Source organism: Streptopelia decaocto, assembly GCF_964273445.1.
Source record: "Streptopelia decaocto genome assembly, chromosome: 3".
NCBI classification, from domain to species: domain Eukaryota; kingdom Metazoa; phylum Chordata; class Aves; order Columbiformes; family Columbidae; genus Streptopelia; species Streptopelia decaocto.
In genome coordinates, this window is record NC_138656.1 from 1260928 (window position 1) to 1275439 (window position 14512).

Genomic DNA, 14512 nt, shown 5'->3' on the forward strand with positions numbered 1-14512 from the left:
ATGTCCAGTGAAAAAATCCATGTACACAAAGTAGGGCTGGCAGGGGAGGACTTAGAGTGGCAGGATTAGTGTGTGAGGAGATGACACAAACTGATTTGGGTAGGAATAAACTTGGAAAGTAACGCTATGAACTATAAATTACATGTCTAAGCTGTAAAATATGGTGAATGCAGTCAAGTAAGTCTAAAGAAACTTGCCCCCTAGATGTGTCAGATACCCAAGGAAAACAAAGCTTACGCTGTTTGTTCCAAAAAGATGTAATTTACATTTGTTTGCAGTATGTTTCTGGAGTAGTTATCTTGGGTGCAATCGTGGGTCTCTACTGGGCGTTTCTCCAGTTAGTTTCACATTGTTGGGTTGCTAGTACAGAACAAAAATTGACAGGATAGAGATTTTACTCAGCCTGGTTGCAGTTTCTGAAAATCATCAGCTTGGGGAGAAAAACTGGATATATTTGAGATTGGCAAGGTCTTTAGTATTGAGCAAGTTCTTTTTAGCTTTCCCTTTAGAACTCTGTAGGGTTTAAAAGGTGCCAAGAAACTATTTTCTGGTTGAGTTGACGTGTACAGTGTAGTTACTGTCAGGAAAGTTTTATTTCAGTGCCCAGGCTCACAGCTTTCTGCTCTGTGCCCTTGCAAACATGGCACAGTGAGCACCTCTTTGTTTTGTTGTTCCAGAAGCATTTACCATTTCCAGAGCTTATCCCGAAGTCATCACTCCCTTCCAATTCATCACACAGAGGTTCCCTTGAGTCTGAAGTTTTCCTGAGTAAGAACAAGCCTTTGGTCATATCTGTAACACTAGAAACCAGCGGTTGTTTAAATATTGAGTCGATGTCAAGCTAAGTTGTAGTGTGAATGCACTGCTATCAGCTTTTTAAGCTACTATTTTTCAGATACTGCTTTTACGAAATTACTACAGACAAGGAGGTGCAAATAGGACTGGAATGACTGAAACTGCCAGAAAAATGTGTTCAGGTCTGAAATCTCTGCCAGTGCTGCCATTAACTTGGACAGGACACTGGTGAGAGTGAAGAGGTGACAGCCACTTGAGGTTACATTGCAGGAATGAATCTCTGACTAGAGCTAGTTAGCATCGATGTCACTACTCTAGAATTTAGTTTACTATAGTTTGATCTTTAGTGGGGTGTCTATGAAAAGCCTTTTACCTGTTCTACGACATACTTTGGTTTTTGTGGCTATATGCGTTGTGCTAAAGAGCATAGTTGTCCAGAGACTACTTAGCACCCCTCCTGCTCAGTCTTTGGGCCTACATCACAGAAATGATGGCATTCAAGATTATTTTTTCGGTGTTAAACTAAAACCATGCAATCATTCTGCCCTTGTCTTTAATTTTTCTACCTTACCTTATTCAAGGCTGGAAAGAGTACTTCTGCCTGAGCAGCGAGCCTGTGCTATTCTCCATCTTCCCAAGTTTCTTTCCTGATTCTCTCAGTGGCTTTTAAGATTCTCTGCAAACATGTCACTTATCTTTTAGAAATTACACTTCCTCACTCACTGGTACGATGTTTTTGCTCTGTGTAGCTATTTGGAGGGAAAAAAAAGTGACCGTATTTGGAGGATTTGGTTCTTTTGTCAGTTAAACATACACATGTATTTTTACTGATTTTAAATTCATCCTTGTTTATGTGCAATACAGGCTTTGTAGTTCAGTGTTTTCACACTAGATGTCAATCTACTTGCGTATGTAGAAGTCACGATCTGTTTTTTGCCTTCTAGATATTTCTTTCACCAGTTGGGCTAGTAGAATCCTGGTGTCCATGTACTTTGCAGGGGAATCAATGCTATGAGAAAACGGATGCATGTAAATGTCAGTTTTCTTTTGGTGGCTAATATTGCCAAACACTTCTTTCAAATAAGATGACAGTTTGGGGGTGCAAATCGTAGCTCACATCTGGACTGAGGGATGCATGTTCTGGGTGGAAGTACTTAACTCCAGAGGAATCCTGAATTTTTTTGGTGGTTAAGTGGTATGGGTTTTGAAGAGGTAGGATGAGGTAGGAAGAACAGAAGCACTTAAAAAAAATCAACGTTAACAATTTTAATGATACCTTATGTCAGCAGTACAGGTAGAAGCCTCTGCCTCCCACTGTTGTGGGCTTTTTTTTCACACACCTTAAGTAGTATCTCTACTCTGAGTAACTGGAACTCATTGGTGCTGTGAGTGCTGCTGCTGAATTCGGTGGGTTATGCTGCAGTTGCTACTCACAGAGCAAGTAATAGTGGTAGTAACAATGTGACTCCCCCACTCTGTCGCCCTCTGGTTGTGACAGCTCCAGTTTTGAGGTAGACCTTCTCTGCCCCTTCTAAAAAAGCCCCGTGCATTTTTAGATACCACTAAAATAGCTAATTGGTCTATGAACTTGCATAATCATGTTGCCAGAGGTAAATGTGATTCGGTATGAAGCGGTTGCTGATCTGCTCTGTCATCTCTGCTGTCCTGATCCTGGCTGGCTTCCAAAACTCCAGCCCCCCCTTGCAAATCACTGCTTTTTGATTTGTTTTCAGTCAAGCAGGGTTTTAAACATCTTTTAATTAGTGTCTGTGTAAGACAAACTTGACCCTAGTTGGAAGTATTTCCAAGAAATGACCTCCACCATGATGATGTCTTGTGTTAACTCTAATTCTGTCAGATTAAAGCATTCAAACAGTAATTCTGCCCTTAATATCATACAAGAGTCTTGTTATAATTTGGGTGTATTAGTAGTGGCCTACCAATGTAGGTGAAATTCTTCTGAAAGAAACATTGTTTTTTGCATGTCCCTACTTGTTTGGATCATAGTTAATAATTATGTATGTCTGACTAAATGAATGAAAGTTCTCATGCAATTATAAAGCATATTAAAAGTGTGTAAGTAATTATTTTAACTGTTGAATTCTTCAAAGCTTTTAGTGCCTTGTTTGTGGCAAAGTACCCTGTTTTTTAATTTTTGAAGTAAATATCAGTACCTTATTAATACAGTTATATTCCAAGATTTTCCTATTTCTTTAAAAATTTAGGAGATTGAAAATTCCAATCATCATTGAAGAACTGAAGCTGGCCAGTGTTTGTAGTGATTTGGACGTCTGGTCTGTTGTGATGCTTTAGATGTCAGTTTAGAAAGTGAAACAATACATTCAACATGTTAATTAATGTTTTTTCCTTACAAGGTCAGAAAATTCTCCTGGCTGACAGTGGAAGTGCTGTAAGGTTAGGGAGGATGGACAACTTCGTGAACAAAGATTCACCTGTTTAAAAAGGCGGTGAATGTACATATAGTAATAATGAAAATAACTGTCTTACAAAAAAAAATCTTTGACCTGAAATGATTTGTATCCTCTAACCAGCATCTATCTTGCAACAGTTTTGTTATCTGCAGGAATTTTGCCCTAAGGGATGTGTTTTGCATTCCCTGGCAAATGTAGCCTCTTCCAAAATTCACTGGGCTGCCCCAAAGAACAGTAAATAAGTAGTTACTTGGGACTTGGAATTGGCTGTAAAAACATATCGGGAAGGAGTTCATTTCGGAATGCTATGTAGTAATATCATAAAACAGAGATTTAGGTATTCTTTGTCACATTTTAGCCTCTCAGAACTTGCTGGTGGAGGTAATGGCGAGCAACATAAATTAGAGCTGTGTTCCCAGCGCTCAAGTTGTACAATAAAGTTTCGATGTGGCCAGGGAGCCTTGATTTGTGAGAGTAACAGGAGTAGAGGCGGAGGGAAAACTGGAGGCTCAAAAAGATTCTTCCACATGTAAATGAATTGGAAAGCTTGCCGTTATTTGGAGTTATGGGCTCTTTGCATCCCCCTTTGCATTTTTGCCTGTGTTTGGGCCTGGTGTCCAGCCAGGTTTCTATCAGGATTGTGGGGCTGTTCTATTTAAACGTAGCAATTTGGAACTGCTTATGGTTCATGTTAAAGCTACAGCCGTGTAATCATTCTCATCTCATATGCACATTGCAAATGTAATTGTATTAAAACTGTCCATAGAGATCAAGGCCTGAATTGTTTATGCATAGTTTCCTGGTCTGGTAATTTGTTCTCATTAGGGTCTTCCATATGACTTTTTCTTAATCTTGTAAGGGTTGTGTACATGTTTTGGTAAAAACCAAGGTTTTCTCTTCCAAGTGCTCTATTGTTCAGGGTTTCTCTGTTTCCTCGTTGGTCTTTGCTGGTCATACCAGTGGTGTATCAATTGTATATCTGGGGAAATGTGTGACCTTTTTTCCCAATAAAACCCGTGTTCTGTATGTTGCGAAAGATGTATGGAGAGCAGTCTTAGGGGCTTTTTTTTGTTTCTTTTTTTTAAACCATCAATTACAATTTGCTTAGTTGGGCGGGGTTTCTGGCTTTGTTTCTGTAGTTTTGCTGCTTGCTGTAAGAACAAGGCAAAGCAGGAGATATCAATATTTAATGATAGTCTGAATCTCAGCTGTAATCATGTTGCCTTTTGTGTGGATTAAAAAGGGTGTTGTCTCTTCAAGTTCATACTGGATTTCTGTCTAAGAAGCTCAATCCAGATTTCATGAACAGATATACTTAATCCTTGGGTTGTATTGAGATATGCTTACCAGTTGTTTGGGTACATTTGTAATGGAGCAGGCTCTTGGGTTAATTTTTAGAAGTGAATACCCTGATTAGAAAACTACTGAAGTGGGTGGTTGGCTCTCGCAGATCTTCGCTGCACCTGGAGGATGAAGCACTGTTCACTGAAATAGGAAATGGACCCTTCATTACTCATGGATTCTGGGGCTTCGTCGTCCAGTTTTGGAAAGCCAAGTCATGAAAAATGTCCAACAATTAAAACAAAATTACTTTAAAACTGAAGTGTGGAGTTTTATCTGGTTTGGTGGATAAATTAAAATGTGGTAGTATTTTTCTACATACTGTACCAGAATATATGGATAAATATGCAGAATTGCATAAAGGGGAGTGTAGGTTGTTTCTATGATTAAAGCAAGGGATAATAAAAGAACAGAATGATTTGTACCATGGTAGTAAAAGATCTGTCAATGCTTGAATTATGAACTCGTTTCCATTGTTTAAGTAAACCAAAAAATATGTAGGCAAGACTGTAACATCCTGTATTAAGTTTAAAGCCAAAACGGATGTACTGTTTTAATTAAATAAAAATCTGGTTTGCTCCCTTATACTATAAGAAAAAGTTGTTCTCTAATAAGAGTAGAGATACTTTATTTTCATACTTGCAGGCACCTTTGTAATAACTACAGCTCTTATACTTGGAATGTTATATTTGTCATGTAACGAAGAAGCAGGAGAGCCAAGTTAAATGTAGGAACTCATCTTGCAATAGTGTTGTTGCTTTATTGATGCTACACAGCAGACCCTGAGAGTTTCGCCAAAGTGCAGGAGAGCTAGACATGTGTTTTACATAATTCTAATGGAAGTTCTGTGGCTAAATTCCCTGCATTGCAACAAAAAGCGAGTCAACAAGTGTGTACTGGATTGTTTATGGCATTACGTATGTTTAATTCTTAGAATCAGCATTACAAGCATTTGCTGTCTGAACTGCCAGCACAAGTCCTTGGTGGCTGGATTTTGCCTTCTCTTGACTCTGAGTGCCAGGATTTCCAGGCTCCTGGAGTTGTTTAGTGTTCCTGAATAATTTAGCTTGTGGTTTGGTGTGTGTGTCCAAGAGGAAATGTGCTCTGGTGGTGAAGATAGTGTTGATATTCCATAGTTTGGGGGATGTTGTCTGACCCTGATCTTTGAAAATGCGGGTCTTTGGATTTGGAAACTTATATTTGAGAATATATTCTGTCTAGAAGTGACACAGTAAGAATCTAGCTCTGTATAGATTCTCATCTACACTATGTATAATGACTGACTGAGGCTGCTAAATGCTGCTGTAAAGGTGAGGATTTCTTCTGCCATAGATTCCCACTGTGATGTCAATCTAGTAATGTAGATGAGGCTTTTCATACATGATCTCGGGTTTTGTCCTTTTACTGGTACCCAGTTTGGGACTCTGGAATGTGACTTGCAGAAGTGCCGGGTGCTGAGCTGCCTCCTGATCTCAGTTATGTCTGTTTGGTGATGAAATCTGTCATATAATTGTAAATATTCTTAAAAATCAGGCCTCACTTATCTCAGAATGGGCATCCAAATACGTAGGCGGCTTTTAGTGTCTTTATCTGGAGCCAAATCTGTGGTCTAGCCACTCTTTACAGCTGATGTAGACAATATCTTGAATTTCATTGCAGCTGTTGTAATAGAAAGTTCTTATTTAACGGATATGATTTGTATAAAGTGTTTGGGCTATTTTTTTTGGATGACAAAGAAGCTGGAGCATATTCTTGTTCTGTATAAAATGAGGTGAACTGTTCTGACATTAATTTTGTGAAATAATCTTACAACAGCTCCACTAATCATATGCTGCTCATGTTTGTAAGCTTGCTTAACTCTTCCCCCTAAATTATTGGTTTGATCACTTTGCTTCTAAGGTCTTGGTGTTGCAAAAAAGGAAAACATGTTTTATTCTCTGTGCTCTTATAAATGGCCAAACAGACCTTCATGAGCAAGTTGAGAGAACCTGTGCCTTCTGAGAGGTTTTATTCTAGGAAACCTGCCAGTCTTCAATGCATTTTGACTCTCTGCCTTTGGAAGTCCCTGTTGCTGGAAGCACCTAGTAACTCATTCAGTGCTCATCCTGTCTTGCATTAATGAAGCACTGGCGATTACCTACAAAACCTGCATTCTTGTCTTGTGTAATACTCATGAAATATTTGTGCCTAACAGATTTCAGCAAAATGAGCTGCTGGTGAAACGACTGGTTTGCTGGGATTTGTTTTGCAGTTCTCAGTTGACGTTACCAAAGCTCCGCGGTCCCTGCGGTGTGGAGATGATGGGAAGCAGGTCCGGCTGCTCTGGCTGGCCAGGCACAGCAACGGCTCGCGAAGGGGAACGGAGGAAATGGCATGAATCACAGAAAACAAATGAGATGTTTGATACCTCCTGACAGCCCCTGAAGCTTTAGAGAAACATCAAAAAAAGGAAGATTTATGACTTTAGGAACATATTTATACTTTGCCAGTAATTCTTTTCTTACCAAGCATTTCACAAAATATCAAAACCTGATGTATATTAAGAAATTACGAAATATTACTCTTGCTTTACTATTACAAATGACCTTTGTGAGACAGTAGTTAGGTGGCATTGGCTGAGCAATGCTCTTGAAAATCTAATAGCTAATATACTTAACTATATACATCAAAAAACAGAGAGCTGATTTTACCTAACTCTTACTGGTTATTTAAAACAAAATCTTAGTGTTTCATTACTAAGCATACATTCTTAGCCCATTGCCCATAGTTCTTCTGAAAATGTGTTTTTAAACCATTGAACAGAAACAAAACACGTTATTTGCACTAGGAAATATTACAGAAATTCCGATGCATCAATAGCCAGTGGATACCCATGCCAGAGGAATATGCAGTTATCCTAAAAAAAGGATCAGTATGCTTTCTAAAATGGCAATTCTTAGCAGTGGAGAGCATTGCCCAGCTCACTGCACATTTAATGAGTTGGAGAAGTGTTTCCTGGGTCTATTAATGTTGACCCAAGCCATCTATTTCCCAGGTAGCCTCCTGCTGCACATTTCTGCTCTGGTAGCTCAGACTGCATGAAGCGGAAGGCACAAAATTCAAATTTTATGCAGGACAAGGTGCTTATTAATAGTTATTAACAACACCCAGTTAGGAATACTTGAAAATAGTGTGCACCAGGTGTCTTCCACAGTTTCCTTGGCTTTTTTAGATGTTTTTCTTGCATGTAGTCGTAGAACTTTGCTTAAATTTTGTAAAAACAGAAGTCAAGTCTGTCTTGCTGTCCTCATTAGAGGTGTCACCATTGACTTCAGTAGAAATAAGACGCTGTCTTCAGTGGAATTCTGCTTTTATTCTGGGGTTTGAAGCCTGAAGCTCTCAACACCCCAAAATAAAAGGTACTGCTAAGGGGGCAGGTTCTAATAAGCCACCAGGAAGATGTCCAAAACTAATGGCAAGTTTAGGAGGAAAGATCAAGACCTTTATCCTCCTAATAATAATAATTTTTAAAAAAGATCAGTAAATCTCATTTGCTTCCTGTAATTGGTAACTTGAAGTAGCAGGTACCATAGTTGCCTTGAGAAGGTGATAGTTTAGGATTTCCAGCCTGGATTTATTTTGGTAGGATTTTTGTAGGAATATCTATTTCTTCATCCATTTTATTACTGTTGCAAATGAACAGGAAAGCATTTTTTTTAGAGAAGTAATCTAAAGAACAAGTATAATGAGAATACAGTGTAGTACAACACAGGAACCACTGAATAGCAAAAACGTGTATGAGATACTATTTCAATAAATATTAAAAGCCTTGTTTAAAATAACAGTTTTCTTCCAGAACAAGGCATTGAACCAAAATACATGTTCATGCTCTGATGGCTTCCTCAACTGGCTTGGAGCTCTGCTGTTCAGTGTGTTTATTTCTGCTAAGTGAGTATATCCAGTGACAGCTCATAGAGCACAGCACTGGCCTTGGCCACGGGGACACTTGCAGCACGGCTCAGGCTCATCTGAATGATACATGTGTCTATTGAGCTCTTCATGATACAGAAAATATAAAGCCTAACAATTAGAGATGCTATAGAACAGATTTGAATAAGGTAGATGTGTAGGAAATCAAGTATCTTATGACTGAGTTATTTTGGGCGCTCTGTTACTCAAGATCTCAGCTGGTGTATCAAAAGTATCTCCTATTGAAGCAGTTTGGGATCATGACTGGAAAGGCTTCTTTAGATGATGTATTTCATAGGGACCTACAAGATAGCCTGTGTCATCTTAGGGACTTGAAGCCAAAGCGCCCACAAATGAAATGATGAATTTGTGGAACTTAAAGTCACTTGAGAAAAACAATCCCTATATCAGGTCTTTCAGGAATTGTGTTTTTAATGTCTCTGAAGTCATAAGGAAAACATCATGAAGTAATATGTTAAAGAATGAAAATAATTTCCTTAGGGTAAATGGAATACAACTCTGGAATATGACGGTGTGGTCACTGCCGTAAGGTCTGTGTGTCTGTCCCTCTGCCGGGCAGCGTGGCAGAGGTTGGGCGCGTCTGTCTGTCCCTGCAGCCTTGGCTGCTGTTTGTCCAGACCTGGACCTCAGGGTAGAGCAGACAGGCTGGTCTGGGGGGGTATCTCACTTTTTAAATGCAAGATCTATTTCTGGTATTTATGGAAGCAAATACTACATATCAACAAATCCTAGTTCTTGGTAACACATTGAATCGATTGCAAAAGGGATTTAATTTCCAGGGAATGGTAAATACTCACCTTGCATACCATGGGTTTGATGTTACCTTCCCTATAAACATACCATACTGGGCTCACCTGGAGAGCGTGTTCTGCGGGGCCCTTGTCAAGTAAAGAACATAGTAGCTGTAACATATCCTTATGTTAATCTTTTGCTTCCTCCTTATTGTAGCTATATTTATCATGCAAAAGAAAAATAGAGCATTATAAAAGCAAGTCTTGACAAAGCCCAGATTTTTCTCATTGTGTAGAATTTAAGCAGACTATTAACCAGTATAATCTACTTTGTGCTTTTCTGAACAGTTGTGCTCCCTAATATAATATTATTAAAACATTTTCCTGTTCTTTTCATATATTAAAACATCTACTATTTTATACCACAGTTGCTTTAAAAAAAAGCTCCTTGGGATTGCAGGTCAAAAAGATGGGTGTAGCTGCTTCCTTTGAAAATGTGCCATTTAAATTACCAAATTAAATCACACAGTGTAAAGTCAGTGGGAAAACAGAGCTGAGCTAGCTGAATGCTTAACAAGGAAACTTCAAAACACCTTTGTCAAGCTATAGATAAAAGGAAGAATAATAATCTCACTCAGACTTGCTCAGTACTCTATAGCATTATGATTTTTGAAGTTGTGATGCTTCCCTGTTAAAATCTCACTTTTTAAATTGGAAATGGCCAGTTTGCAACTTCTTGGTTAGTCTCTGTGTTTCAGTATTAACTGTGCTAAGCATTTGTAAAGTAAGGGAGAATTTTGAGGAAAATAGCAAGAATCCCAGTGGTGCTTGAAGGAATTTCACTGTGTTTTGGTCTGGTCTTATGTTTCGTTCTTGTGTAATAGATTAATCTGTGTTTTTCTGTGTAAATCTGCCTTCTGAGAATTCCGTAGAGAATCCAGCAAGCATGGTAAGCTGTGGGTTGGTCCTTGTGTGGCTTTTAGTCTGTGTCCCTTACCAGAGAACAGAGAAGCGTTGTTTTTGCAGTTTGCGGTTGCACTTGTCCTGTGCGGTTCTGTGGTCCCCGAGCGCTCTCCTGGGCTGTGGGTGCACGGTGCTTTGGTGGCAATTCTCCAGCTGCGTGGCTGCGACCCGGCTGATTTATTTTGACCACGCTGTATAGTGGAATGGATTTTAAGTAAAACTTGAACTGGTCAAAGTGTGATGATTCATTAGTCTTGCAATAGAGTGGCTTTGAAGTGCCCGAGGTAGGGGTCTAATTCACATCTTCAGGTATGAAATCAATAGTCAGAGGCAGTACTGCTTTGCTCTGTGTTAAGAGTCCAGCTGTTTGTTTGAAATGCAGTTTACATGAGTGATGAGCACTCAGCAGTTCCTAAGCATTAAAACCAGCTTTTCTTTTCCAGCAGCCTGAAAACAGCAACAGTTCCTCCTCATTGCAGCTTCCCGTGGCCTTTAGATTTAATAGATGTGGAATGAGAGCTAACTTCCAGTTGCGTTCTGTGGGGTTAGCCAAAATTCCCAGTCTGCCTTGTGAGCCAAATCATACCCTGTAGAGCCAGACATAGCACAGGGGAAAAGATACAATAGACCTTTCTGCTGCTTTGGGCTTGCTCGGTGTGTTTGCTGCTTTGGGAAGGCAGGACAAAAGCTTAATGGGAAGTTCACTTTTGTCTTGTACTTTCTGTAGGTCAGTGTGGACATAAAAGCTGTTTGGAGTCACTGAAATGGCTGAATTTGGGTTTACTTTTCATTTACTTCTTTACTCTTTGTTGGAACAAATTTTTGCAACGCTATGTAGTTTATTTCTGATAAGGTCTATGAAAGAAGCCAAATGTGACTTGCCTAATGTGCTTTAAACAAAGAGGTATTCTGATAACTTTTTAATAAAAATACACTTATGATCCCAAGTTTTAAGTAAATGACTAAATTCTACTTGAAGTTTACCAAAGCTGTTAATAGGAAAATCTATAACAGATCTTTGCACTGTATACAAGGAAAAAAAACCCCACAACTTCAGACTTGGTTTCATTCATTCATTCTGGGATAATTCCTCCTCTTTAAATTAAGAGGTGAAGACATTTAACATAGATTGGAATAACAAAGTAAATTTGAGGTACATAGAGTCAAATTCTGTGCTCATACAAGCTAGTAATGATCATTTGTTACATTAAGAAAATCTAGCCAATATCACAGTGTGAGGAACATTAGCACACGTCATTTTTCTCAAGTTTATAAATAGAAATGCAATAACAAAGTATGTACTTGAAGCTTATTTTGTATTGTGCGACACAATATCTCGATCAGATTCTGCTGATGTGCCCTTGCTGTGGGTGTTAGTTCCAAGTAGCACCTGGAAGCAAAGCTCATCCCGCGTTCCCTGGAGCAGCACTGGCCTCCAGTGCCTGCCAGACAGGGAAGAAACACAAGCTGACAGCATTCAGCTGACACTCAAACACTCCTTTTGATTAAGTATCTTTCTCCCCTTTCTAAAAGAGTTACAGAACTTCTGCTAAAGATCCAATTGGCCAAGACATCCCAACTGTGGGGATGCCCAGAACCTGAGCGGGCGGCTTCATTTCAGCGCCTGCTTCTTGTGTCCTTAGCCTGCTGCTGGCTTTGCCTGGTGGTTTGGATCCTCTGAAATAACCCGCTGCTTGGCTTTGATTTGGTGGACACTGGTGGTATTGTTCTAATAAATGTGTTAAAATTCCCCTCCCTTGTGCTTTGCCCGATAGGCTTCACTTGGGGGCTGCAACACAGAAGCTCCTTGAGTAGAAACAACTGTATTTTGGGTCAGGTGGCTTTGGTTTTGTACCCCAAGCTAGAGCCTAGTTTTGAGAGCTAAAAAAATGACTAGGAGCAGAGGAAGAAAGTCAGTAGGGGAATTATGGCTGTACATATTGCTTGGGTCCTCTTGGCCTTATCCTGCACCTAAATGTTAGTAATTCTTCCAAGGGTTCTCCCCAGGATCCCTCATGTGTTTACTTGAGAACCTGTTTTCTTTGCCGTACTGAGACCTTGATCACTTTTGTCGGGTTTTTTCCAGGCCACAGTGATTCAAATCATGTCAAAATCCAGCATTTTCAAGCATGCTTTTGTTACCGGGGTCTTTACCTTTTTCCACAACAACACTGAACCCTTTGCATTTGATTTCCAGATTGCTGTTGTACTTGTGGGCCCTGGCAGCAGGAGCAGAGGCACAGATGTTGCTGGAGCCTTGACTTAGCTGTGAATCTCGGGTTGACACAAACAAGAGTTTCCAGTAAAATGTTTCTAGTCCTTAGGATTGTAGAGCAAGGCTTGAAAACCATGGCTGAGTTCTTCCCAAAAGCTCAGCCAAACAGCAGTGAAGGAGAATTCCACATTTCTTCTGCAAACAGTTGAATATCAGGATTTATGAAAACTTGACAGCACTGTTCGAGGATACAACAACATTTTGGAGGTATCTTATAAATATTTGCAATCCTAGTCTACACACTGACCCAGATGTAAACACAAATCTTCAAAAAGCAACATTCTCTCCAATAGTTTATCGCAAACAAAGGGAAAGAAAGTATAAACAAGCTGGTGCCTTTATTTTCTCCCCCTGTAAATAAAAGCACACATTGCTCTTGTTGTACTGCGAGTGTGCGTAAGGTGAAGGCAAACAAAAACGCTTCCCAAATTGTGCCCAGCTCACCAAGTATTCATGCCCTAATTTTCAGGTCTGTTTCCAGCACTGTAGACTGTAAATCGCTCCAATCCTGTGATAAAATAGTTTGGCTTTTTGCATACAATAAATGAATTATTGCATAAGCATCCTATGTATGTCCATGGTTTGATAGTCTAGCACGGGAAAATGTGTTGTTCATTTGCTGTTTGTTTGGCGTGCTTGCTGTGGAAAGGCTGGTTTCTTCCTGCATCAGAGTTACCTTTTCCTTATCAAAGTAGGAAAATGTTTTGGTTGGAGAATAGTGCCAACCAAGCCATTTATTTTGGAGAAACATGTTTTATAGCAGAGATTTCAGTGGTATGGTTTTTGGTTTGGTGTTTTTTTTAATCTTATTCAGGGAAATAAAGTTCCTCTACTGTTGGTAGCATTCAAAGCATGATGTTTTTAGAGCTGTGTAAGAAAGATATGATCTTGTATGACAAGAGGCTCCTTAAATAGCATTTGCGGAGGACGTGGGTTGGATGGGCCCTGGTCGGGCATGGTTGGGAGCCGTTCGCAGGTGTGCACGTGTGCCTGTGCCCCAGGGCCGCGATACTGCGCACAGCCAGGAGATCAATCAGGACAGTGCAAAACCAGCTCTTCAGATGGCGTTTTCCAATAATAAGTTGAGTGGAGAGAGCCCGGTTGCCTCGGTAACAAGGCAGAGTCACTCAGCAAGGTTTGGTTTAGATCATGAAATAAGGGGAAAAGGATGATGGATGCGCTTGTTTAAACCCCTCGGAACGAGCCACCATGAATATGGGGGTGGAGAAAGCGCATTAAGTCTGTCTGGGAAGCTGTTTGTCCTAAGCAGGCGAGGAGGTGAAATCCAGAACATGGGTAACTGCGTGTTTTCAGAGCGGCTGCGGAACCCGGGGTGTGAGGTGTGCGTGGGCACGTCCTGTGGGTTTGGTTGGGGGTTTTTGTGAGCAGCCCAGTTGTGGCAGATGGGGCCAGTCTGAGAGAAATAAAACGCGGTAGGAAACGGCTGTTTGGAGACTGGCTGTTGTTCCAGACTCTCCAAAGCGCTGTAGCTTTAGAAATGTATCATTTAACACATTTATAGAAGAGTGAGCTTCAGACAGTCCTGTCACAGAGTAATTTAAGCGATGTCCTGGTTTGGATCAGACCTGTCCCGTGTGCCAAGCGCGGTGGGGGGTTTTCACTGCCCAGAAGTGGGGAGCAGCAGGGAGCCTGAAAATGATGCTATAAATGGCGAGCTCCAGCTCCACGTGCTGGTGTTGAGGCTGAGCTCAGCTCTGATAAGCAGCTGGGACACTGGAGATAGTTTGTGATGTGACCTTGTGTCAGAAATTCTCTGAAAAACAAAATCTTGTCACATAGGGTCTGTAACATGGTACAGTTCTATACCTCAGGTGTGTTTTATGGGCTCAAGATAAGCAACCTTTATGTGCAGTTCTCATAAAAACATAATAATTAAGTCTGACTGCAAGAACATTGTGTTTTATAATAGCATGGGTTTATTCAATGGATCAATTAATATAACTGTTCGTAAGACAACTTATGGTCTTCATATTGGAATTTAAATG

The 14512-nt window shown here is 40.1% G+C and overlaps 1 protein-coding gene across 4 annotated transcripts in view; it reads left to right on the forward strand.

Moving 5' to 3' along the window:
• Positions 1-14512, forward strand: part of ACYP2 (acylphosphatase 2) — a 29272-nt gene that overhangs the window by 13604 nt on the left and 1156 nt on the right. The window lies entirely within an intron of this gene.